General features: G+C 50.5%; 1 protein-coding gene across 2 annotated transcripts in view; it reads right to left on the bottom strand.

The window, feature by feature from the left end:
• Hrh1 (histamine receptor H1) overlaps positions 1–23,399 on the bottom strand; it is an 86,562-nt gene extending 63,163 nt beyond the window's left edge. The window contains exon 1 of one of the 2 annotated variants that reach the window (XM_051155104.1): positions 23,344–23,399. The gene's annotated coding sequence lies outside the window, so the exon portion shown is untranslated. Of the gene's footprint in view, positions 1–22,408; positions 23,194–23,343 lie in introns of those variants that run through there. The other variant, XM_051155103.1, reaches the window with a different exon arrangement.
• Positions 23,400–24,316: the final 917 nt, after the last annotated feature.

Below are 24,316 nucleotides of genomic sequence, written 5' to 3'. Positions count from 1 at the left end.
AGGCAGAAGGGCCCAAGTGACATGAAGCACTTCGTGCTGTGTGACTTTGCTCATGCAAGATGTTCGGTGCAGGCAGACCTGTCTTGATGGTGGGTACAGGTAGGCAGTGGACACACACAGGGCGGGGTGGTGCAGGAGGTAGGGGTAGCTGTAGTGGGTGGGAAGTTTCTTAGGAGGTGATGAAAATGTCCTAGATTGGACTGTGTTTAAGGTTACATATCACTGTGAACAAACTGAAAACCACATCACACGCTTCACATGGGCAAGTAGCCGGGCATGTGAACTCCACCTTAAAACACTTGCTGAGTAGAAAGAGTTCTACAGAGCACAGACGGTTCCTAAGGACAGAGATTGCATTTGTAATGAAGTCTGGACTCACGGTTCCCCAGGCTAATGCCCGGCCGTGTGATTCTCTAAAGGGCACACACAGAAGGAGCCTAGGGACGCTGGGGAACCATACATGCCATTTAAGTTGGGTGTTGAGGGATACAGAGGAGTTTGCCAGCAAGAGCGAGGAACTAAGCATTCCACAGTAGGACCAGGGTTAAGACCCTTAATTATTGCTCAGGATGACGGGGCAGGTCCTGTTGCATTGGCTCCTGTCTCATTGGCTGGCCTCTAACTCATAGCGAGCCTCCTACTTGAGTCCCTTAAAGTGTTAGCATGCTGGGCATGAGCTACCATATCTAGCTAAGAGCCTTTCAAGTCAGCTGGCCCTGCAGGAATTGAGATATTACTGCAGCATGGCCTTGGGCCCAGGGGCAGGCAGACACTCAGACCTCTATTCCCTTCCCAGTCAGTCCCAAGAGAACCTGAAACAACAGTGCCTTCAGCTGGGGGTGGGGTGAGGGGTGTGGGGTGGGGGTGGGGGGTGGGATGAGGGGTGTGGGGTGGGGTGAGGGGTGTGAGGTGGGGGTGGGGGTGGGGTGAGGGGCGTGAGGTCAGGGGCGTGGGGTGGGGGGTGGGATGAGGGGTGTGGGGTGTGGGTTGGGGTGAGGGGTGTGGGGTAGGGGGGTGGGGTGAGGGGCATGGGGGTAGGGAGAGGGTGTGGGGGGGTGGGGTGAGGGGTGTGGATGGGTAGGGTGAGGGGTGTGGAGGGGGGGGGTGAGGGGCATGGGGTGTGGGGAGGGGAAGCACAGCTGTAGACAAGCCATCACTGCTTGCTCCTCCCTCTGCTACTCAGAATGGACCTCAAGGGTGTGGAGTTCCACACTTTCCTTGAGGATCTGTAAATGGTCACAAGAGCTATTCTGAATTGCTGCACTTAAGGGTTACTGTACAAGAATTTTACTTCAGAACACGGCTGCTCTGGCAAGCGATCACATCCAAAGACCTTCTAGGTCTGTGTGATCCAGCTGAAATACAAATGTGCCTTTAATGTGGGAGGCAGAGGCAAGCAGATCTGAGTTCAAGGCCAGCCTCGTATAGAGCAAACAGTAGATAAAGAAAAGCTTAGGTCCAGGGGTAGTGGTACATGCCTTTAGTTCCAAACAATGTGTAGAAGGACACACCCCTGTTTGAAAGTGATGTCTGATTGAGTGGCAGAAAAACAAAGCGACAATCAGAGAAGATTTTACAGAATAGGATACACTCAACTCTCAGGAGAAGAGAGAGGAAAGGTAAGCTACTTAATGGGCAATGAAGAGAGAGGAAGCAGTTTTACTGGGGCAGTAATAGAGAGACAGGTTGGAGAGAGAGAGAGAGAGAGAGAGAGAGAGAGAGAGAGAGAGAGAGAGAGAGAGAGAGAGAGAGAGAGAGAGAGAGGGGGGGGCAAGAGGGAGGGGGGCAAGTGAAGACCGAATGAGCCAGAAAATGAGAAGGAGCCAGGAGATTAGGGCAGATTGATGGAGTTAGTTTGAGGTCGAGGAGAACAATTCTGGGGCCGAGAGAGAAGCCAGATTCTGTCCAACCAGGTCTCACCCTTTAATGGGAATTGGGGGACCCTGAGTGCAGTGTTTCCAGGCTATTGAATGGGGAACCCTTTCCCACGCATGCTCCTGCAGCAGCTATGGAAACACTGCTCCAGATTACTTCTAGAAGACTCCGAAAGCCACTCAGGGCCATGCTTCTCTTTCTTTTTCCCCACTTGAGCAGGAACTGACCACCCACCAACACAGAGGAAGGTGGATTTGGGCTCACAGCTTTGAAGTTCCAATCAGAACCGGCTGGCACTATTGCTTTGGCCCTGATGTGCTGCTGAAGGCTGGCGCAAGTGGCAGCATAAAGACACTCACCCTTGCCTGGGAAGCAAAACAGAAAAAAGGGGGGCTGCCAAGGTCCCTCAATCCCCTTCCAGGGATAGCTTCCAAATGGGCTACAGATCTTACACTAGGCTCTACCTCTTAAAAGGTCCAGCCGCTTTCCAAGGGTATCACAGTTTGCACCCCAAGTCTTCAACACACTGGCCTTGGGGAAGGACCCTTACCCAAAGCCTAGCAGTAGATGGCTCACTGAAATGAACAGAGTGTAGGCTAGACCAGGAAGAGGAGACAGTACAACCTTAATTCTGAACCCAACGGCAGCAGGTCCCAGCTCTCTCCAGGTTTGCTCTCCTGCATCCTCTGCCCTCAACCTTGACTCCAGCCTCATTTCTTCTGATGTCTTGGACATATCACGCTACTTCCAGCCTCTCACCTTTTGCAATACCCTGCAATTCTCCAGGAAGTATGCCCAGGTTCCTTAGGCTGAGCTACAAGCCCCCAGACTCTGTGTACCTACAGCTTTGTGTTTCTCTGGACCATAGCACAAATGTTGCCTGAGAAGAACACAGAGATGTTGCATGTCAGATTTGTCTATCCCACCAAGCAGCAAATGCAGAAGTGTGAATCACACATGTTCCTTCTGTCCCCCCATGCTTAGAAAGAAGGATGTTTGACAATTTGATACAAGGCAGGCAACACTGCCCCAGAAGCAGGAGAGGGCACATTTATAAGATTCGTTCTACCTCACAGAGAAATGATCGATTCATAAACAACGCCTGTGGTGGAGCTCCCCTCCCCTACTTCCATCATTGTTGAAAAAATTTGAAAGGTGAGTGTGAGAAAGGTGAGTGTGATGGTGATCTTGACTGTCAAACCGGATGGATTTAGGGTTGCCTAGGAGACACTCCTCCGAGAATGTCTGTGAGATGCTTCCAGAGAGCTTTGGTTGAGGTTGGTAACATGGGTGGCACCATCCCATTGAATGAGAGCAGCTCTGAATAAAAAGGGAGGAAAATGACGGACAGTGAAACTTTTTCTTGGGGTGACTTGCTCTCCTTGTCTGTCTCTCTGACAAATACAACTCAGTGAAGAGAGAGTCTATTTCAGTTCCCAATCCAAGGTCTGGGAGTCAAGGCAGCAGGCGGAGCGGGGCGGCAGCCAGCCACATCAGATCATACTCAGAAGCAGAAAGCATGTGAAGCTGCTGCCCAGGCCTCTGGTCACTGAGTCCAGGACCTGGCCTGCAGCAATGCCACTTGCAGTTAAGAAAATCCCACAGGGCTGCTGAGATGATTCAACCAGTAAAGGCGCTTCCTGCCAAGCCCGAAGACCGAAGTTCAAACTCGTGAGAGCAGATCACAAAAGAGAACGAACTCCCACAACTTGTCCTCAACTTCCACATGCATATCACGGTACACGCGGTGGCCGGGTTGGGGTTAGTTTCCTTTCTGCTAATGTGACAAAACTCTGACTAAAAGCGACTTAGGGGGAAAGGAGTTTGTTTCTCTTCCACTTCCAGGTCACGGTTGGTCAGGGCAGCAACCCAAGGCGGGAACTATGGGGGAGGAGGATGCTTGCTGGCTCACTCAGGCTCACTCTCAGCTAGCTCGCCTACATAGTCCAGGGACGTTTCCACCCACAGGGGCTGGGTTCTCCTGCTCTTCTAGCGATCAAGATGCTCACCCATAGACCCACCCATGGGCCAATCTGACCTAGACGTTTCTTCAACTGAGGCTTCCCACTCAGATGACTCTAGGATGTGTAGAGCTGACAATTAAAGCTAATTAAGACATACATACAGACAGACAGATAGAAAGACCAACAAAAGAAAAAACCAACAAAAAGAAAAAAAAAAAAGAGAGAGAGAGAGAGAATCTCTCACAGACATAGCCATAGGCTAACTTAATCTACACAGCCTCTTTCTGAGACTTCCTATCAGACATTCCAGGTCCTGCAAAGTAGGAAATTAATATCACACTGGCTGCGGACAGGATGTGACCAGCCATCCCACACTCCTGCTACTATGCCTCTGGTGGACTATATCCCTCTGAACTATGAGCCAGCACAAACCTACCCATCTACCTTTCTTCCTTCCTGCCTTCCTTCTTTCCTTTAATGGCGTTTGTCAGAAATTTGCATCTCAATAATGAGGAAAATAACCACACACACAGCAAGTAACTATGGCACAGGGCTGCACCTGGGAAACCCTGTTGATTCCTACCAGGCTGGTTCAAGAACCAATCAGAACAGATGAAGGTTCCCACAGCTGTCCCACAGCTCAAGGTTCCCACATGGCCTTGGAAGACTTAGAGCCCAGGTGTCCTGCTGAGCTCCAGAGCTCCAGAGCTCCGGAAGCTTGAAGCTGGCTTCTTAAATGGGACTTGGGTGGGAGGTGAGGTAGCGGGGTGGGGGGTGGGGGGTAGGGGTGGAGGTTGGGGGGGTTGGGGGAAGAGCCAAACAATGGACACACACAGGAAGGATGCAACAAAAGCTGTGTGTGATGGCTTGGTGTAGAGAAGGGGGGAACACTTTTCCCTAGAATGAGGTGCCAGGAAAGGATAAGGTACGGAAGGTCACTTGGCTGAGGGGACCAGGCAACATCACAGAACAGCTCCTGTCTCCACACTGTGACAAGAGCCCAGAAGAGTCAGAAACTTTGACTTGATGACATGTTGAAGGTGTCCAAGGGAAGTGACTGCACAGGCTCTTGCTGAGCACAGGAGCAATGGCAGATGGGCAAGGGTCACAAGATGAGTCACACTCTGGCACTAGTCTACATGAGTCCTGGGGAGCCTATGACAAAGCTATGCCTGGCCTCATGGGAGTTTGCCCTGTCCCCTATACTCCCCAGTTCATGAAGCCACCTTTGTCTTCTCCATCACTCCATCTGCCTGCCCCAACTTGATTCCTCAGAGCTGTCACTTGGTATAATGAGCTGGCCACAGGATGAGCAAGAGAATGACGTCCCTCCCACCCCCATCCCTCCTCTGGGCCTCTCCTGTTTCCCCATCTCTTCGTTTCCATGACAGCATCTGGCAACGAGATGTCTACTTCAGAATGCTGTCAAGGATGGCACAAAGGAGTGGAGGCACAAGCTGTAGAAGGGAGGGTGGTCTAGCCTGCTGGACACTCACGGTATGGGTGCTACCTGAGAGTTTATGGTCACCATCACAGAAAGGCATTCATGCTACCAAGTTCTGCCTACAGGACATGTCAGGAGCCCACCAGACCTCACCACCTCTGGTCACACTTTGGTCTTTGTCCTGACTGCCTGGCTTCGGGGAACAGAACTAGTGTGCCAGACTCATTCTGCCACTCCCTGCTTTCTTCTTTCATTGTTCCAGGTGAATGGAGCCAGGGCAACACTTGTCACAGTACCTTTGGTCCTGCTGCTGGTGGACCCGTATCCCCCAGTGGCTCTCAGGGTCTTCTGAACAAAACAAGACATCACAAGGGCCAGGAATGTCCTCCATTGCATGCCTGATCTCTCCCACATTCACCTTTATTCACTATGTCCCTTCACTCAGGTCTTCTTACTTCGCTCTAGAACTTCCAAACTACTTGCACCCCAAGGCCTTTCTAATGTCTCTTTCCAGAATATTCTTCTTCAGGAGTGTACCTCCAGGCTTCACTCAATCCAAATGCCTACCTCTCATTCTTTGGGTAAAGAGACCTTCCTGCCCTCACATCTGCCATTTTGACATCAATCTCCATATTTCTGGCCCCACAGAACTGACTCTGCTCTTCAGGCAGCACAGGACCCTGAATAGGCAGATGGGACTGGACTCAGAGGATGAGGAGGGCACCTCCCCAGCCTTCTCTGGCTGCTTCTAAAGGAACTCTAATCCTTTATTATCTCCCAGGGTCCTTGGTGGTACCTGTTCATCTCTTGCAAGATTAAGTGGGACATAAGAACTTGTCTTTCTCAGTGACTCTCTAGAGGAAAACTCTTGTTTCTTATTGAACAGTGTCTAGAGAAAGGCTATTTGGGCAAGAGCTGGGGAGGGGCTCTCTGGTACTCTCTGTGAGATGGTCATTTCTAAGGACCGGGACCTAAGACCTGGGTGCGCTGTACTTCACAGCCCCTGTCTGTTCATCTAGTCATGTGCAGGGACCCTCTACTGCTCGCTCTCCTGAGTACTGTTGTAGATGCTAACAACCTCCTTCTTACCACTCCACACACACATGCACACATACACACAGGAACAAAGCCCTGGACAGACCTCTTTTCTAGTCCATTCTTGTATCTCATCCTCCAGAACTTTGGTCCCCAACACCAAGGCAGTGAAATAGTCCCTACTGATGAAATGTGTTGCATGAATAAATGAGGCGTGTGAGCCCCTGCAGAACAGCTGAGCATGTGGCTCTGTCATCCTAGTCACTGGGAACAGGACCAGTCATAGACAACCATCAATTGGCTCTATATGGTGTGGCTGGGGTAAACTGTGTGTCCAAGTGATTCCTGGCTAACAAAACTGAACAGGTAGAAAAAACAAAGCAGAGATACAAAGTCATGGAGCTGCAGAGCCCCAGGGCAAGAGACCACGAACAAGAGACATCACAGCCAGCACAGGTCCAAGATGAAAAATGTCATGAGCCAGCAGAGGAGAGGAGAATGGATATCAAGGGCCAATGAGGGAAAGGAGTAAAAATGTCGCAGGCCTGTAGAAGTGAGAGGACAACAGGAACCATGGGCTAAGACAAGTCACAGAGCAGCAATGACATCAGGTTAGAATCTGGTTTGGGCAGAGCCTTCCCATCTCTGGCAGGAAGCCTAGGAGCCAGAGCGGAAGTAGAAGACAGGCCGAGGGAGGGACTCAATGTGTATAGGGACAGTGCAAATGTGTATAGTGATGAGAACACACGACAGGAGCAGAGGGCTGGGCAGCCAATGGTCATCTTGTCCCTGACCTGGCACAGGAGAGGGAAATAATGACTTGCTACAGAGGGGCATCAGGACAAGAGGTCTTGGGGGTGGGCAGTCTGGCTGTAAACGGACCCTTAGCTCCCTATAGGGTCTGCCATGTGTGATAACACTGTGGTCTTACTCTTGTCCCTACATCTGGGCCACCAGCCATTATCCAAGCCAAATGCATGGTTGTGGCTATTCCCAACCCCAGCAAGAAGAATCAGCCTGCTGGAAGGCCTTGGCAGGGGACACCTGGCAAGAATCTTTCTGTGTGCTTTTCATTGGTTTTAAAGAAGCTTTGGTGAGATATAAATCACACTCCCATAACATTTACCATTCTTTTGGCAGGGGAGGGTCACTGTGTTATTATACCATAGGCTGGCCTCGAACTCATGATCCTGCTTCGGCACCCTGAGCACTAGAAGTATAGGTGCGGGCCATTTGAAAGCATTCACCCATTTTCTATGAAGTTTTTCACAATGAATTACTTGAAAGAATCACTGTTTGAAGCATGCAGTGCTGTGGGAACATGGGATGAACGGGGAAGAGAAGGTGGGAAGCCATGCAGGCAGTGGTGACACGGAGCTAAGGATGGAGCCCAGCCATAAGTGGGGGAAGAGCTGGCTTTCCATTGTGGACCAGGCAAGCAAGTAAATGGTGCCAGGCCAGCCTTCACAGCCCCGAACTTTACTTGGCACACATGGGAGAGAAAATGCAAGAGTGGCCTTAGAGGTCAGCAGACCTGGGCTCCAGAGTCAGCACTGTCACCAACAGATGCTACTGTCTAGAGAAACTACTCTCTCTGTTAGCCAGCTTTCCACTACTGGGACAAAATAGCAGAGACAAGCAACTTAAAGGGAAAAGATATTTTGATTCACATAGGTTTCTCACCCCCCACCCCCCACTACGGTCACATGGCTCTGCTGCTTTGTGCCTGTGTTTACACTGCTATATTATGACAGCAGCACATACTGTCACCTCAGGGTCACCATCTGTTCACCTCATGGCAGCCGAAAGCAGGGGTTGGGGAAAAGGAAGGGATCTCTGCAAGGACATGTTCTTTGATGGCCCTAACATCCTCTTATCAGGCCCAAACTCCCAAAGACTCTATGGCTCCCAACAGCAGCGCAGGCTGGACCAGGTCTTAACACATGAGCCTTTGAGGTGACACATACTGATGGTGCAACTCTTTCAGCTCCCAGCTCACCTCAAAGATGCAGATAACAGCAATCCCAGCCTCCCAGAGTTGCTCGGAAGCGACACTCAAATGCTCAGCATCATGCCCAACTCCCAGCAGATGCTCGGCGCACACACACACCATTATCACCCCGCCTTGGGTCAGGTGATGGAGACTGATGAGGGCAATTTCCCCAGGAAGCACAAATGTGGAGATGCTCAACTTGAAAACAAGTGTTCTCAGAGTGGCATTTAGAGTCCAACACATAGCTCTGTATCTGAGATAAAAGGGACAGGGCATATTCAACTGAAAAGCTCACTTCTGCAGGGATTTCTCCTCAAACCAACCACAGAGAACCATGGGACTAGCCACTGAGGTCACCCTTAGCTCTTGACACCAACAGAGAGCAAGCCAGCCCAGTGTCAGTCCCGAACCCGTTGTCTGTGTCTGTGGCTCACCCCAAGGCTACACTTCCATCCAGTGCTCAGTATTTGGCTTTTCTTGTCTGTGCAGGACTTTTCCCCTAGTTGCCTCTAACAGCAATATCAGCAAACAACTAACCTCAGGCTCCCCAGAATTATGTATCCAGCCTGGAGCTCAGGGGATGGGGCACACACACATAGCTCCTGCAAGCATCCACTTTTCAGTGTTAGGAAAGAGTTAACTAGATGACAGCAGCCTGATCTCCCCCATGAAGATCTGTAAAGACTGGTTAAATGTGGCCATTCCTAAGCCTGTACCAGGCAGGTGGCATCACACTCCAAGTGGCTTTGTGACACAGTGGCCGGGAGCGGCAAGATCCCAGTTCAAACTCTGGCTTGGCTACACATTAGCTATATGCTGCTGAGTCACTTAGTCTCTCTGAGTCTCTCTTTGCATTGTCCCTTCCCTGTGTCCTTGTTAGTCATCCACCTTGCCACCCATCAGGATAGCAGGCCACGGCTGTATAGTGTCCTCAGTGCAGTATAGTGGAAATTTGGTTTCTTTAAAAACTCAGTTAGGTTATATAAATAGGTTTTTCTTTTAATCCCATGTGTGAGATCTGGAGACACTTTTAGTTTATCCACAGCTGATAACAACCTCATGCAGCTTGAGGGGGTGTGGTCCTTGTCAGGTGCAGTTAGTTTAATTCTGAGGACTCTGACAAGGTATAAATATCAGAGCCCAGAGAGAGGAAGGATGCTTTGAGGAGACTGCTGAATATCCTGACAACTGAGATTGGTATTTTTCCAAAGAATCTGATGAACCTAACTAGCCAGAACCAAGTCTAAAGAGGTTTATGTCCCCTGTCCCTTCTGATCTTCTTTCTCTCCTACCTAGGGTCAGGGGTTGGAAAGGAAATAGAGACATTAAAGAACTGCAAATCAAAAAAAGTTTTAAAAGGTGCTTATACACATAGTTTTATGATATCTACAAACAACCTCCAACTCCTATTTAGCCTACATGGGCCTCAGCTGCTGGCCCAGGTACTGTCTTTCCTAGTGCTTTTAGACAAATAGGATTCTGTTTGGTCCCAAGGTTTTCAGAGGGAAGTCTCATGTGCAGGTGCCCATCCAAAGGCCTAGGTCTCCCTAGAGGAAGCAGGTGGAGGGAGAGAGTCCATCTGAGTGGGAAGCTATATAAGGTTTACTCCTGAAGGAACCGAGTGACAACTTCTAGGACTCCACATTAGCATGCATCGCACACCCCAGGCCCGCAGCCCTCTGTGGAGAGGAAAAGTGTAAGGGAAGGGGCAAACAGCACGTCTCTGTACATAAGAAGATTTTAAGGAGAAAACCGACTAAACAATGGTGCCTCTATGTTCCACCTCTGAAACACTACAGTCTGGCTGTGGAAAGAGTCTGGCTAGCTGCTCCCGTGACCTCATAAGGAATCTATGGCGTAACAGAGGCATTTAGCAAGGTCCGTGGGATCAGGTAGAAGTAAAAGAATCCTCCCTCGGCCCCTCCCCCACCCTCTATTATGACCGCTCCATCACAGCCACACTCCTTTTCTCTACACAAAGAGTCCTGGGTTTTCCCACCATGTTCCCTTTCATTACTTCCTGTTAAGGTTCCAGGTCACCCCTCTGAGGGCACCTGGTCACACACCCTTCCTAGGGTGCAAGTTTCCAAACTCTCAGCCGTAGACAGCACTGCTTAGAGCGTCCCATCACCTCAGCTCTGCCCACAGAAGTCTCGTGTGGCAAAGGCCCTGCTCACTCTCACTCATTCAGTCATTCACTCACTCATCCGTTCATTCAGTAATCTCCTAAGTATCCTTATGTTTCCTGCACTGTGATGGATGTAGAAACATAGCAAGGGGCCAGTCACAGTCCTGTGTCCTCGGGCAGCTCATACCGGAGGAAGACTGATGGCCACAGTAAGAAATAATGTGTGTGGCCGGGTGCCATGGTGCAAGCCTGTAATCCCATCACTCAGAGAGGCAGAGGCAGGCAGATCTCTGTGAATTCGAGGCCAGCCTGGTCTACAAAGCGAGTTCAGGACAGCCAAGGCTACACAGAGAAACCTTGTCTCATAAAAAAAGAAAGAAAGAAATAGAGAAAAGAGGGAGGGAGGAAAGGAGGGAGGGAGGGAGGAAGGGGGGAGGATGTGTGTGGCAGATGTAGGTCCAGGGGTGCTGTGAGGCCAAGGAAGACTCTAACCTAGGCTGTGGATGATCCAGGTGGGCTTCCTAGAGGAGGACACACCTTCCCTGAATCCTAGAGCTGGAAAGTGGAAGAGATGTGTCTGTGTCTATGTGAGCACATATAATCATGTGGCCGGCGAAGAGCTAACACGTGTGCTACTTGTCTCCAGCACAGACTGGCAGTGTAGATGGCAGAACACCTGCCACACCATGGGGTGCAGACTTTCTGGTTGGTTTTACAGAAAATGCCTTCATCAGTTTGCCTGTGAGCAAGTCTGTAGGACATTTTCTTAATTGATGACTGATGTGGGCAGGGGTGAGGGGAACCAGCAGAGACAGGTTATGTACTTTCTCTTGTGTGCAGCGACCTAGAGACCTGTTCAGAGTGGGCCTGGAGCCTTAGCTGTGACCAGGAAGCTCTGCTGTCTATGATCTCTGTCCTAGTTAAGTTTCTACTGCTGTGATAAAACACTGTCACATAAGCAACTTGTTTGGGGACAGAGAGCTTATTGCAGCTTACAGCTTGTAGTCCATCACTGAGGGAAACCAGGCCAAGAACTCAAGGTGGGGACCTAGAGATGGAAACTGAAGCAGATGCCATAAAGGGACACTGCTTACTGCCTTGCTCCCCACGCCTTGCTCAGCTCGCTTTCTTAAATACCCCAAACCACCCAGCCAGGGTGGCATCGCCTACATTAGGCTGGGCCCTCTAGCATCAATCACCAATTATCAACTAAGAAAACGTCCTACAGACTTGCTTACAGGCTAACTGATGGACACATTTTTCTCAATTGGCATTCCCTCTTCCTGGGAGCCCCTGGCTTGTATCAAGTTGACAAAAACAAAACAAACAAAACAAAACAAAAACAAATCTACTCAGGACGCTGTGCATGCTGCCCATGTGATTCTGCCATTTACTCTCCTCATCGGCCAGTGCATTCTCAAATCAACCTGAGGCTCATTCCTTGTAAGGGCTCTAGGTGACATCTCTGTATGTCATCGCTGGGTTTGGAACAGGAGGTGACATGGTCACACTCCATCCTGGAACCATCTCAGGTGATAACGATAGGTGTTGAGAGGCATCTGGGCAGGTACTGGGGTCCAGAGAAGGGGGGGGGGATGCATGCTGAAGCTATGCAGGGAGGTGCAAGAAGTGGGCTTGGGTACCGGTGGGCTGCAGCCACCTGGCATCTATGGGAGATGAAATGCAAGGAAGGATGTCTCAGGATGCCCACCATACCTCTTAGGGGCCCCAGCCATCCCTGTTCGTCCAGATCCCACAGCAAACCTGCAGAGTCCACTCACTAAGCACACTCCAGCAAACCTGCAGAGTCCACTCACTAAGCACACTCCAGCAAACCTGCAGAGTCCACTCACTAAGCACACTCCAGCAAACCTGCAGAGTCCACTCACTAAGCACACTCCAGCATATGCTACAGCAGAGTGAGAGAGCACCACTCCTAGCTCCCCCAAGTGGGCAAGTAGCACAGTGCCTGCAGAACCCTGAATCCCCTGCAGAGGGTCCTGCCAAGTCTACCCTACTCCACTGACCCCCTTAACTGAGTCCTCACAATGAAGAAAAGGATAAACACAGTGATCTATCCAAGAACATGACTTCAGAACTACCTCCCACAATGGCCGGTCACCCTTACATCACCATGCCACCTGCCCAGAGTTCGTTCACTGACTCCTAACAGCCTCCCTGCCTCCTTCTCCCACAGCCCTCTCCTCTTGCCTGGACCTCTGAAACACGTTTCTGGCACCTGCTAGTCCCTCTGGTGTGTCAGCCAGCACCTCCAGCCCCAGTGGATGCACTAACACTCACCTTCCCAAATGGCTGAGCAAACAGGATGACCTAAGGAAGGGAAGTGGCCAGAGCACAGCTCCTTGCGTGTCAGTGGAATGGGAGCCCCCAAAAGACCGGTGACCCCCGTTTCTTCCATCCTCTGTTTACACAGGTAATAGCCCAGCACCCAACGCCTTGGACTGCCACACTTCCCTATCCTAGCTGAGCCTGTCTTTTCCACCTCTTTTTATACAACTGTAGACACACACACACACACACACACACACACACACACACACACACACACACACACACACGGATCGAAAAGGTAATGTGCAAACAGACCCAGTCAGAGCTAGCCTGGTAGACAGCCTATATGTTGCCAGGCTCTCCCCCAGAAAGGAGGGGCTGCCTAGCCAGCTTCCAGAACCGCCCCACCTGGGCAGGAACGCAGCCAGCTCTGCCTTCCAGCCACACTCGCTCTTGAGCCGTGCTGATTGGCAATCACAGTGACATTTTGTTCTCCAGCTGCCTTGCCTTTTATCTTCATTCAGTTGGACAGAGCTGGAGCTGGGCAAGGCCTACTATTCGCCCAGCCCCCTACAGGAGAGAGAAGAGGAGGAAACACCATCTCTCTCTCTCTCTCTCTCTCTCTCTCTCTCTCTCTCTCTCTGTGTGTGTGTGTGTGTCTCATATTCCTGACTTGCTAATGGAAGGCCTCAGTCAAGCCCAGTGCCAGGTGTTGTGAGAATCAATCGATAAATTACCAACAAATATTTATCGAGCTCCCGAGCAATAGTGGAGACAGCTTGTCTCTGTCCAGGGTTTCCTACTACCAGCCATTCAGCCCCACAGTCTGAGTGGCCCCGTGCCAGCCCTGCATTAAGCAGAGACACTGTGGTGGGCTGCATGGCTGCCTGCTACCTTTTAGCTTGCATTCGACAGGTTTGTATTCTGCACCTACTAGGTGCCAGTTCTTCACAAAGTCACTGCAGGTGAAGGGATGCCAGCAGATACTGTCCCCAGGGGCTGCACAGACAACCAAAGAGATAATTGGTCAGATCATAGGGTGGAGCAGGGCAGGCCTCCCTGAGGAGAAGGAGACAGCTGGGAAGTGAAAGTCCAGGCCTTTCCGGGATCTGGGACACTAGGCTCTCAAGAATGCTGCCAGATGAGTAGCATTGTGTGTCCCTTTTCGAGATGAGGAAACAGGGGCCAGGGAGATTTAAAATGCTTCCTTGGAAGCCAAAGATTGGAGTCCAGGAGCCTGGAGAGATGTCTTGGTGGTTAAGAGCATGTGACGCTCTTCCAGAGGATTCCCGGCACCCATTTGTAAGCTCATAGCCGTTCAGTGCCAGGGGATTCGACGCTTTCTGCCTGGTCTCTGTGTGCAGCAGCAGGCAGCTGAACATGTCCAGGATGAGACTCAGAAGCTCCACTGAAGACCACCAAACCCACCTGTTCCTAGGCTCTAACCCCCACCTGCCCCTGGGGAGCCTTGGCAAAGCAGCCAGTAGCACCCTCCCCGGCAGCTTATAGTCTCTGAGTTGCTTCCCCACAGGAAATACTAATGCCGTTCAGAAAGGGCCCACAGGCTCTGACATTCTGGGACAGGACTATACCACTGCAAATTAAAAATCCAGAGAAATGATGGCTGACTTCCTGGGGGGCGGGGGGCGGGTAGGTAGGCATTCCATAAGGCTGTTGATTAATCAGCTTATTTAATACACTTATGCCCCTGTTGTAGATGCTTTCCAAACATTAATTCTCTCAAGCTTCATGACTCATTTAATACTCATAAATGATCCTGGCAGTAAATTGCCGGGCGTCACTGAGCGACAGGAATGTGATAGGATTCATTACGAGGCATGTGTCGTAAGGGCATTCCATCGCTGCTGCCAGAACACACCAGAGTGCTGAGACTGCAACCCATGCAGCACGGACCATCCCCCCTGGCTACAAGGCACTGCAGCCTGTGGGTGTTCCAAACACTGCAGGTGACAGTGGCACACAGTAAGCATTTGCACATCTAGCCATGTCTAAGTGGATGTGGCTGCACACCTGGAATCCTAGCACTTGGGAAACTGAGGCAGGTGGCCATCCTGAGCTACACACAAGTTGCAGACTATCCTAGGCTACAGAGTGAGACTCTTATCTTTTTTTTTTTTAAATCATAAATAGGGGCTGGATTGGTGGCTCAGCAGCTAAGAGCATCGGTTGCTCTTGCAGGGCAAGTCCTGGGTTCAACTCCCAGCACTCGCTGCACAGCTTACAACCATTAGCAACTCCAGTCCCAGGGCATCTGATGATTTCTTCTGGCCTCTAGTACTATATGCATGTATGCACGGGCATACAGGCAAAACTTCAAAAGATGTGGAAACTTTAAGGAAAAAAATTAACCATACATAAATAAATGAAAAGAAACATCAAGATAAAAAAAGGCGTGGCTAACATTCTATGTGAAATGGGATGGAAAACGGGTCACCTGTTCCTGCTCTTAGAGTGGGCGGGTCCTACAGGGCAGAAGCTGCTCTTTCATTCTTCAACTGCAGAGCCAAGGTAGAGTTCTATTCAGTGCCACAGACTTCAGGAACATTGTACATGCAGCCTCTGTAGAACTGGTTATAATGTTTTAAACTGATTTATCTTATGTATATGGGTGTGCCTGGCATGTAGTCTGTGTACCATGTTCTTGCCTAGTGACCATGGGGACCAGAAGAGAGCATCCGATCCCATTGAACAGGTCTTCCACAAGAGCAGCCAATGCTATTAACTGCTGAGCCATTTTCTTAGCCGTGTGTGTGCGTGTGTGTGTGTGTGTGTGTGTGTGTGTGTGTGTTATGGGGGGTTGTTTTGTTTTTTGAGGCAGAGCCTCCTGTCTCCCAAGCTAGCCTCAAACTCACTATGACCATGAACTCCTGGTTCCTACCTCCAGCTGCTGTTGTCCCAGGCATCATACCTGGGCTTTATCACTATTATTATTATTATTATTATTATTATTATTATTATTGTTGTTGTTGTTGTTGTTGTTATTGTTATTATTAAACTTTTTAAACATATTGTAGAACTTAAGGCATAAACACATACATTAACTGAGCCCTTGAGTTCTACCATCATATCTGTCCCACTGGAAGGTCTTATGGAAGTAACACACATACAACGGTCACCTCCTGTAATGACAATGCCTGTTCTGCCTCCTTGTACATTTATGAAAACAGTGATCTACCCTCAATCCATCTTTGCCTCAAATGGCACAAGACTGAACAGCTGACCATACAGAGGGGGTACCGAGGTACAGATAAGTCAGGGCATTTGACCAGGACATAGCCGGGAAAGTGGTGGGACCAACACAGAGCCCTGTGTCCCCCTTGGCTGGATTGACAAATGGCACTGAACAGCTGAATCTGTGCACGCGACAGTCTCTCTGGGCCTTTCTGCCTCAAATGTGCTTGTTCTCAGGGAGGAATAAGAATGGCCTGATTTAAATGCAAGATCATCCTTCCCCCAGATTCAGGCAGGGAGCCTTGGGAAACACTAGAAAGAGCAGGGCTGTCTGCAGCCCTCCAGGGAGGCTGGTGCCAAGTTACCCAGAGAGAGGTCCTCAGAACTGCAAAACCCACTGTGAGTGAGACCCCTGAGGGCAAGTCTCATTCAAGCCCTTGAAGCCATATGTGTGACCAAGCCATGACTCTGCATCACATGGGCTCCGGGCAAGGGACAGAAGTGTGCATTTACTTAGTGAAGATCAGTGATTCTCATCAAGAACAGAGAAAAGCCCGCGAGCAAATGCGAGAAGCCCAGCTAAATGAAGAAACCACATTGAAATTGCCTAGAAAGGCGGGCATCTGGTAGCTTAAAATACATTTGGCAGCTATAAAATGCATCTGGGTAGGCATTTGGTAGCTATAAAATACATTTGATAGCTATAAAATACACACTATACAAATAGCCCTCAAACGCGTGGCTTAGTCCGCACTCATCTGTACCCTCTCTGTGTCTGCAGAGGCCTTCAGAAGGTTCGCTTGCTATCTGTTAGTCCACCTGGCTGCCTGTTTCCAGCCAGCAGTGGACATTGGGCTTGCTAGAGAGAGTATAATGGGTGTTTCTTGGCTGACTCCTTCCCTACTTTGTCCCTAAGGGTGGTGAGGGTAGCTGCGTTAGGTCCTTAAACAAAAACAAAAACAAACTCCACACCTTTCTGTCACCCATCACACGTAAAGGCCGGACAAGCCTTCACCTCCTTTCCCTGATGCCTGAGACAACAGTGCCTTGGTCAAGCTCGCCCTTGGTCAAGCTCTTTGCAGCTATTTTGTTTCCTGTCTCTGCCGACTACTCAAGCCAGTGAGACGAAGCAGACCCACCACAGCCCAGACAGAAGCCTGCAGCCGGTGTCAGATGTAGCCCATGCTAGCGGTGTCCCCTGGGGCTGTGTGGCATTCCACGTGTGGCTCTGTCTCCACAAAGTGACTCAGTACTGACACAGGAAGCCAGAAAGGGAAGCGACAAGGGAGAAAGGAAGATTCGGGAGCCAGACCAGGGAACCTAAAGGAAACTGTTGGTTAAGGAGGCAAAAAGCAAATCATTTTACTGTGAACAATGAACCCATTGAATATAATCAACTAGAGCTCTCGCCTCTCTTCATCTGGGAGAAGTAGGTAGTGACCACCCATAGTGTTGTTACAGTGACTAAGAAAGATGATCCAAATTAGTACAGAGCCTGGCACATCTAGCAAGGAGGACTGAGGAAAGATTCTAGCTGAGAAACCCAGCCAAATCTAGCTACCCAGTAGAGTAGGAGAGGGGGTGGGAGTGAAGTCAGGAGAGACAGTATTAGGTCATAAGGTGGGGGTCCTACAAAAACTAACATGCTGGGAGAAGAGCCCAAGCTGGAAGAGGATAGATGCAGGAGGAAGTCAAGTTCCTCAGTCTCTGGCCACCAGAGAATGATGATTCACCAGCTCCCAGCCCACAGCAGCAGCAAGCTCTGGGGGAGGCTCAACTGTGGCCCACAAACATCTGGTTTCACTTGAGGCTGAGTCTCCTCCCTCTGGAGTCCTGGGTTGGCAGACACCTCACACAATGTGCATAGCTGGGCTCTCCCCATGCCACTCAGGATGGATGGTTGGAGGTCTCTGTCCATTTCTGCCCCTAGGCAGTTGGAGCCTCTCGGTCAGTGCTGGAAAATTCCTCTGGGACATGGCTGAGCTGATTTTCTTCCTCGCCCTCCACTTGTGTGTCCACCCACTGTGGCCTCGCTGGTGACCTCCAGCAAACACCCGAGGAGGAGCTGCTCCCTGCTCCAGCAACTGCTTCCAGCACAGAAGGAGGTAAAACCGCCAGTATCTGATAAACATGCTTGAATATGTAAACAATCAGGAACTTCACTCATGAACTTGCTTTACAACCCTATGCTAAAATAGGGATGCTTCAGGATGACGCAAGGTGGGTTTATGCCAAAGAAGGCAAAACCAAGGTCATTTATCAAATTAAAATGGTAGGGGCAAAGATTACATGATCATCCAGGCTGGGTAGGAAAAGCATCTGTTCAATGTCTATTTCCAAGAATGACTAAGAAGAAAAGAAAACCCCAGAAAACTGGACACTGGGAAGGCAAGGGACTTCTTCAACCTGACAGAGTGATTTACTACAAACCTAGAGTCAAACTATATTTAATCTTCAAATTAAAACAGCGCTTACTCAGGCCTGGCAAAAGGCACAGTGCCCATAGGACACTTTAATTCACCATACTGAGGTCTTAGGAGGAACAAGAGAATTAGAAAGAAAGAGACGAAATTGCTCATTGTAGCTCCTATTATTGCATATGCATTGCTTTCTAAAGAACCTGCTAGGACAGTTTTTAATTAGTAAGAGGTTTGGCCAATATTTCTGGTCGCAAAATCAATTTGCAAAATGAGAACGTATTTCCCTAACAAGAAACCAACGGAAGTTTAATTTGAAATATATAAATGCCTAACAGACACAACAGCCTCAAGCTACCAAGTATCTAGGAATATGTCTAACAAAAGATGTATTGAACCATCAAGAGAAAATGAAGAGCTGGCTGGTGGTGACACACACCTTTGGGTTACTTTCTCTGGAGGCAGAGGCAGGCGGATCGCTGAGTTAGAAACAAGATGACTGACTGGTCTACAGAATGAGTCCCAGGACAGCAGGATAAGCAGAGCTACACAGAGAAACTCTGTCTCAAAAAAACCAGAGGGGGAGGGAAGGAAGGAAGGATGGAAGGAGGGGGAGGTGGAAGGGAATTCATGCTATGAGCTGCTAAAAATGGTTATGGAAACCCTACATTGAAAAGAGGTACAATATTCATGGAAGATTAAGAACTACACCTTCCACCCTCTAGAGGGCAACAGAGAGCTTGACAGTAACGAGTGGAACTTGAAACTCAGAGGTACCTGTCCTCTTCCATCAGATACAATGCTCTAGGGGAAGCTGGGGAACCTTGGATGGAAGGTCCAGCAAGCCCAGAGTCACAGCAGGATAACAACATGGGATGAGCAGGGATTCCTGCAGGAAGCTACTCAATGGCAACGGGCCCTCCCAAAGAGACCTATTGGAGGCAGAAGCAGGGGTGCTGAGGACCTGCTTGCCCAGCATCCCTCTACTGTTTATCTCCGCCACTGCCAGCCTAGCACAGAAGGACCTGAGGTTCTGCTGTGTGTTGCATTTAGACTCTGGCTTTGGTGGGTATTTATTTATCTTGTTTGTAGAAACAGCCAAGAGCATTTGCACTGTTCCATCAACCCTTCTGAACCTCAGTTTCTTCGCCTCTAAGGTAAGAACAGAGATTCCTGCCTCGGTGTGAGGGGGGAATGAATGTAAAAACACTCTCGTAAAGTGTTGTCTAAATATAGAACATTCTTCTGGCTACTACTGTTGCTTTTTTGTAGTCTGGGAGTAATAGACTAACATTCTATATCCTAGACCAGATGACAGCGTCCTTCCTTCTGCCCATATACTTGGTATCAAACGCATCCTTGGATCCATACTCTGATTATAGCATTTCTTCAGTTAGTTCTCATAGTAAGCCCTAGGGGATGTGCGCACTATCTGGCTCCATTCTACAGATGAAAAAGCCAAGGTCCAATTCTCCATTGGGCATGCATAAGTGCCTTTCATGTAACAGGGGTTCTTAAAAAGACAGACACAACTCCTGCTCTACAAATTCTAGTTGGGAACCCACCTAAGCCTCACTGACAAACTGGCAGACCCTATATCCAAACTAGTGGACAGTTGACACCAGTGGCTACACTTTCACCTCCTCCCTGGAGGTGCCTTCATCTCCATCGCCCACTCCATCCCTTTTTGTGATACAGTGGTTGCTAACACACATTCTTCTAGCAGCAGCAAGGTGCAGTGGCCCTTCGCCATGCAGGCAACTGAGAACTGTTAGCTCCAGTCCATGTGATCCTCCTGCAGGATCGTCAGAGAATTGCCATGGGGTTGATGAATGCATAAAAGAGGTGAGGCAGACCCACCCCCCCCCCCACCCCCACCCCCCGCCCGACCCTGGGCAGCATCAGCAGCATTGTTCCTCTGAGAGTGTGCGGCTGAGTCCTCTGCCACCATTAATGGCAGAAGTGAGTCACTTATAAGTAAGACACAGAGCTTTGTTGTAATTACATCCCGAGATTCAGCAATGCTCCGCATCACTGTGAAAGAGAGGGCAGCGGGTGACTGAGGCTTGAATGATCCTCTGCCAGGTATGGCTTTCAGATAAAGCATCTTGGATCAGGAGCAATTACAGCTAATGCCCAGCCTGAATGCTAATGAGATTTATTTACAATTGCATGTAATTCTTTGCCATTTATATACTCAGCTGTTTTTTTTTTTCCCCCTTTCTGCCCTTCTCTTCTTCTTTTCTTTGCCTGTCTATCTCTGAGTTAATCCCGAGAAGCAGACATTGGCAAGGACGATGTATGGCCATCTCATAGATGAGGGTACTGGAGTCCACAGCCATTCAGTTCTAAGGGACACAAGTGGGTTTCAACCTTGAGTGTGCGTCCCTGGGAGAGAGCTTGCAGAACTCTGAATGCACTCTTCCTTGCTCAGAAAGCACGTGGCATCGCCATAGCCAACTGCGCACTCTCAGAGGCGGTGGCTGCTGTCCTCTGTTGGGACAGCTATGGACAGATCTTGTGAAATAGACCTCACACATGCCCTTAAACCCCATCACTGTCAAGAGATTCTTGCCTCTCCTTGAGGAACCCAAGTAATGACCACACAGTTCAAGTCCAAGCTGAGAGACAGGAAACAACTTCTGCCTTCAAACCCAAGACTCCCCAAGTCCCTCCTAGCTTGACCACTTCCTTTTAGGAAACATGTGTTTGACAACTGCTTGAGATCCAAACCACACAAGAGCACAAAGTTGAATCTGTCAGGTGAAGGGACAGGTCTGGGTAGCAATGACAATGGTGGCAATGCCTGGAGCTTCCCTGGGACCTGGCACAGGGCCAGGGTGGATGAGGAGTCTTCTATTAAAATTAGAGGCTACACGAAGACTTCTGCCATATGCCAACATCCAACCAGATCTGCCCCCACTTTAAAGGTGAAAAAGCCAGGGGCCTTGGGGCTGGAGATGTAGTTCAGTGGTCCAGGCTCCCGGCTGGATTCCCAGCATCACAAAAACACAACCAAAGCAGCAAGGGGTGCACAGTGGCCAGGAGCTCACAGGCTCGCCTAGCTGAGTCTGTCAGTGTGGCCGTGACAACTGCTGTACTTACATAGTACTTTGGTGAATTACAAGGTACCTTTGCAGTGCTTTGTCTGTGTTAATTCTCTCACGAGCGCAGAGAAGAAGGAACCATAAACACCTCTATTCAAAACATGGGGAAACAAATAGGTGAAGCAGCTTGTGACAGAGCATAAGGGACAGTACAGTGACTGGCCCCAGAATCTCTCTGTGTTTCTTCCAGGCACTTCTTGACTATAGAAATGAAAATGTTCAGGGGAGAAGTTGACATACAAATACCTTCCCACCACACTCAGCTCAAGGCTGGGGACCCCTTCTGGAATAGGACTGCCCATCCATCAAGGGCAATGTTTGGGAGGGGGCAGCTAGGTGGCTGGGGATGGAAGGTCCAGCAAGTCCCGAGTAACAGCAGGAAATCAACATGGGGTGAGCAGAGATTCCTGCAGGAAGCTACTCAATGGCAGCGACCCACCCAAAGAGACTTATTGGAGGCAGAAGCAGGGGTGCTGAGGACCCGGTTGCCTAGCATCCATCTATTGTTTATCTCCACCGCTGCCAGCCCAGCACAGAAGGACCCGAAGTTCCATCTGCCACCTGAGTGTTACCGATAGTCTAAGATACAGGCAAGACTGGTACTCAATCCCCACTCCACCACGGTCCAGCTGGCTAACTCTAGGCAATCTATTTAACCTCTCTGAGTCTCCGCCTATTGCTCAGTAATGGTGCCTTGCATGGCTGCTGTATAAACTACGCTAATCCATAACCATCTCTGTGGCCTCTTCCTCGTCTCTAAGGGTTGCTGGTTGCCTCCAGGAATAAAGCCAAGAGTGGGGCACTCAAGCCCTCCCTGTCAGATCTCCACCTATCCTCTCCTTCATGCTCCAGCGACACACTTCACCCAGGCTCACGTTCCTGCCCTCTTCCCTCTCCTCACACCCCAATAACGGAATGCGCTCTCCAAGCGCCCCAGCCTGGGTATCTTCTAGCGGGATACTGCTGGTTCCCTCTGCTCAATTCAGTCTGAGGTGGGAGCCCCCTGCCGGAGGACAGCGACCCCGCCTGCAGCATCCCTGCACCTCCATCTGCCCGGCTAGCAAGAACCTCAAAGGTGGCTTCTATAGAGAGCCGCTGTGCTCTGGTTCAACAGTCTAACTTCCAGAGTAATTCAGTGTAAATTCCAGAATTTGGTTTCCCTTAACACTTGCCCAGAAAGGGCAGACCTCACGGACCTCTGCCATCAGAATCCACATCCTGGCCACAACATCTACCCATCTTGTACAGCCAGAATTAGATGATACAGACAACTGGGAAAGGAGGGGGCGTTGGTTCAGATGTTTCTCAAACCCAGACACCTGTTTTGGGCTCCACCTAGCTAAGTAGCTTGGATTCATCCAATTCAGGCAAAAGGCTCTTCTCTGTGGGATAACTTTCCCTAACCTAGCCTCAGCTTCCTCCTCTGTAAAGTGGGTATATTAGTAGTACCTGGGTCCTGGAGATTCAGAAGGATTTGAAAGATAGTGGATTCCCGGAGCTTGGCACGGAGATCTCACCTCCATCCAGGGGCTGGGTCCACGGTCAGCATTAAAGCCAGACCAGGAGGAAGCTCAGCGAACCCCGGAGGCGGCTCCCTGACCCAGGACTCGAGAGGCCCCCTCTGACGGGTGCGCCTGGCCCAAGTTCTGGGAAGCCACAGGTGTTTGCGCGTCCTGGAGCTGCAGCCACAGCTCCGTTACCCTATTCACGCCGCCCGCGTCGCCAGGGCATCCAGCGTTCCCACGTTGTGCAGCCACCTGCGGGGTGTTCCAGCTGCCCTGTGGGGGCGAAGAGCTCAGAGCCCGGCCTGAGCGTATCTTCGCCTGCCGCCCACCACCCGGTTCCCGCCCCTGCCCGCGCCGCGCTCCGACTCGCCCGCGCCGCGCTCCGACTCACCCGCGCCAGCTCCGGGGAAAGTTTGGCGGCGGCGGCCAGGCTGCTCGGTGCGGTGGCTGCTGCCGCGGGGGTGGCGGGAGCAAGCAGAGGCGGGCGCGGGGGAGGAGCCGCTGAGGGGCCCGCCCACCACCCGCCCCAGGGCACCTTCCCCCGCCCAGCTTCCACCACCGCCGCACCCCGCATCGGTGGTGGAACCCTGCGCTGGGCAAGAGTCCAAGGACAGGTCGGAAACCTGGCGGCAGCTCTCCTCCACTGCCACCGCATGCTCACCCGGGGCCACGCAGAGCCACAGACCAGATCTCAGTATAAGGAGGAGCAGACAGGATGCTTCGCAAATTCAACCACAGGTGGATGGAGGAAGATCCGAGAGGGACCAGTAAAAAATAGACCAAGAGACACTACTGACACACGGGAATCACTGAGACTCCCGAGGTTTAGAACTGCACACCCTTCTGCTTCTCTCTAGGCCCTGAAGAATGAATGAATTCTCATCCTCCCTCCCTCCCCCCCTCCCTCCCTCCTTTCTCCTCATCCCGAAAGTGCAGAGCTGGAACCAGAGCCTTGCGCTAGGGTATCCTCAGTGAATTCAACTTTACTGTACCCTTTCACTTAGAAACCTGAAACCTGAGCTATCGAAGGGGGTGGGGGAGAGCTCCCAGTGGGGGCGGGGAGCGGGGGAGGCTAAGGGCTTGTTTTCGTTTTCTTAAGGAGCTCATTCATTTCAATGACTAGGAGAGGGCGGTTCTCCTTTCTTCTTTGGTACAGGGGAAAACCCTTTTAATGTACAATTGCGGCTTCAGGTGGCAACACTCAGGGAGAGGAAGGCACCTGAGAAAGGGAAGTGGCCCCACCTCCTAGCTAAGACAGCCTGCCTCCTAGAAGGGGTTCATGCTCCTGCACTGGAGAGTAGTCTGGGAACGCAGGTCCAGCCCCATGGGGCTCATTTTCACAGACTTGTGTGGAGGCCTTAGTC

The sequence above is a fragment of the Acomys russatus genome, chromosome 13 (genome assembly GCF_903995435.1).
Source record: "Acomys russatus chromosome 13, mAcoRus1.1, whole genome shotgun sequence".
NCBI lineage: Eukaryota > Metazoa > Chordata > Mammalia > Rodentia > Muridae > Acomys > Acomys russatus.
This window is presented reverse-complemented; position numbering and strand designations above follow the sequence as displayed.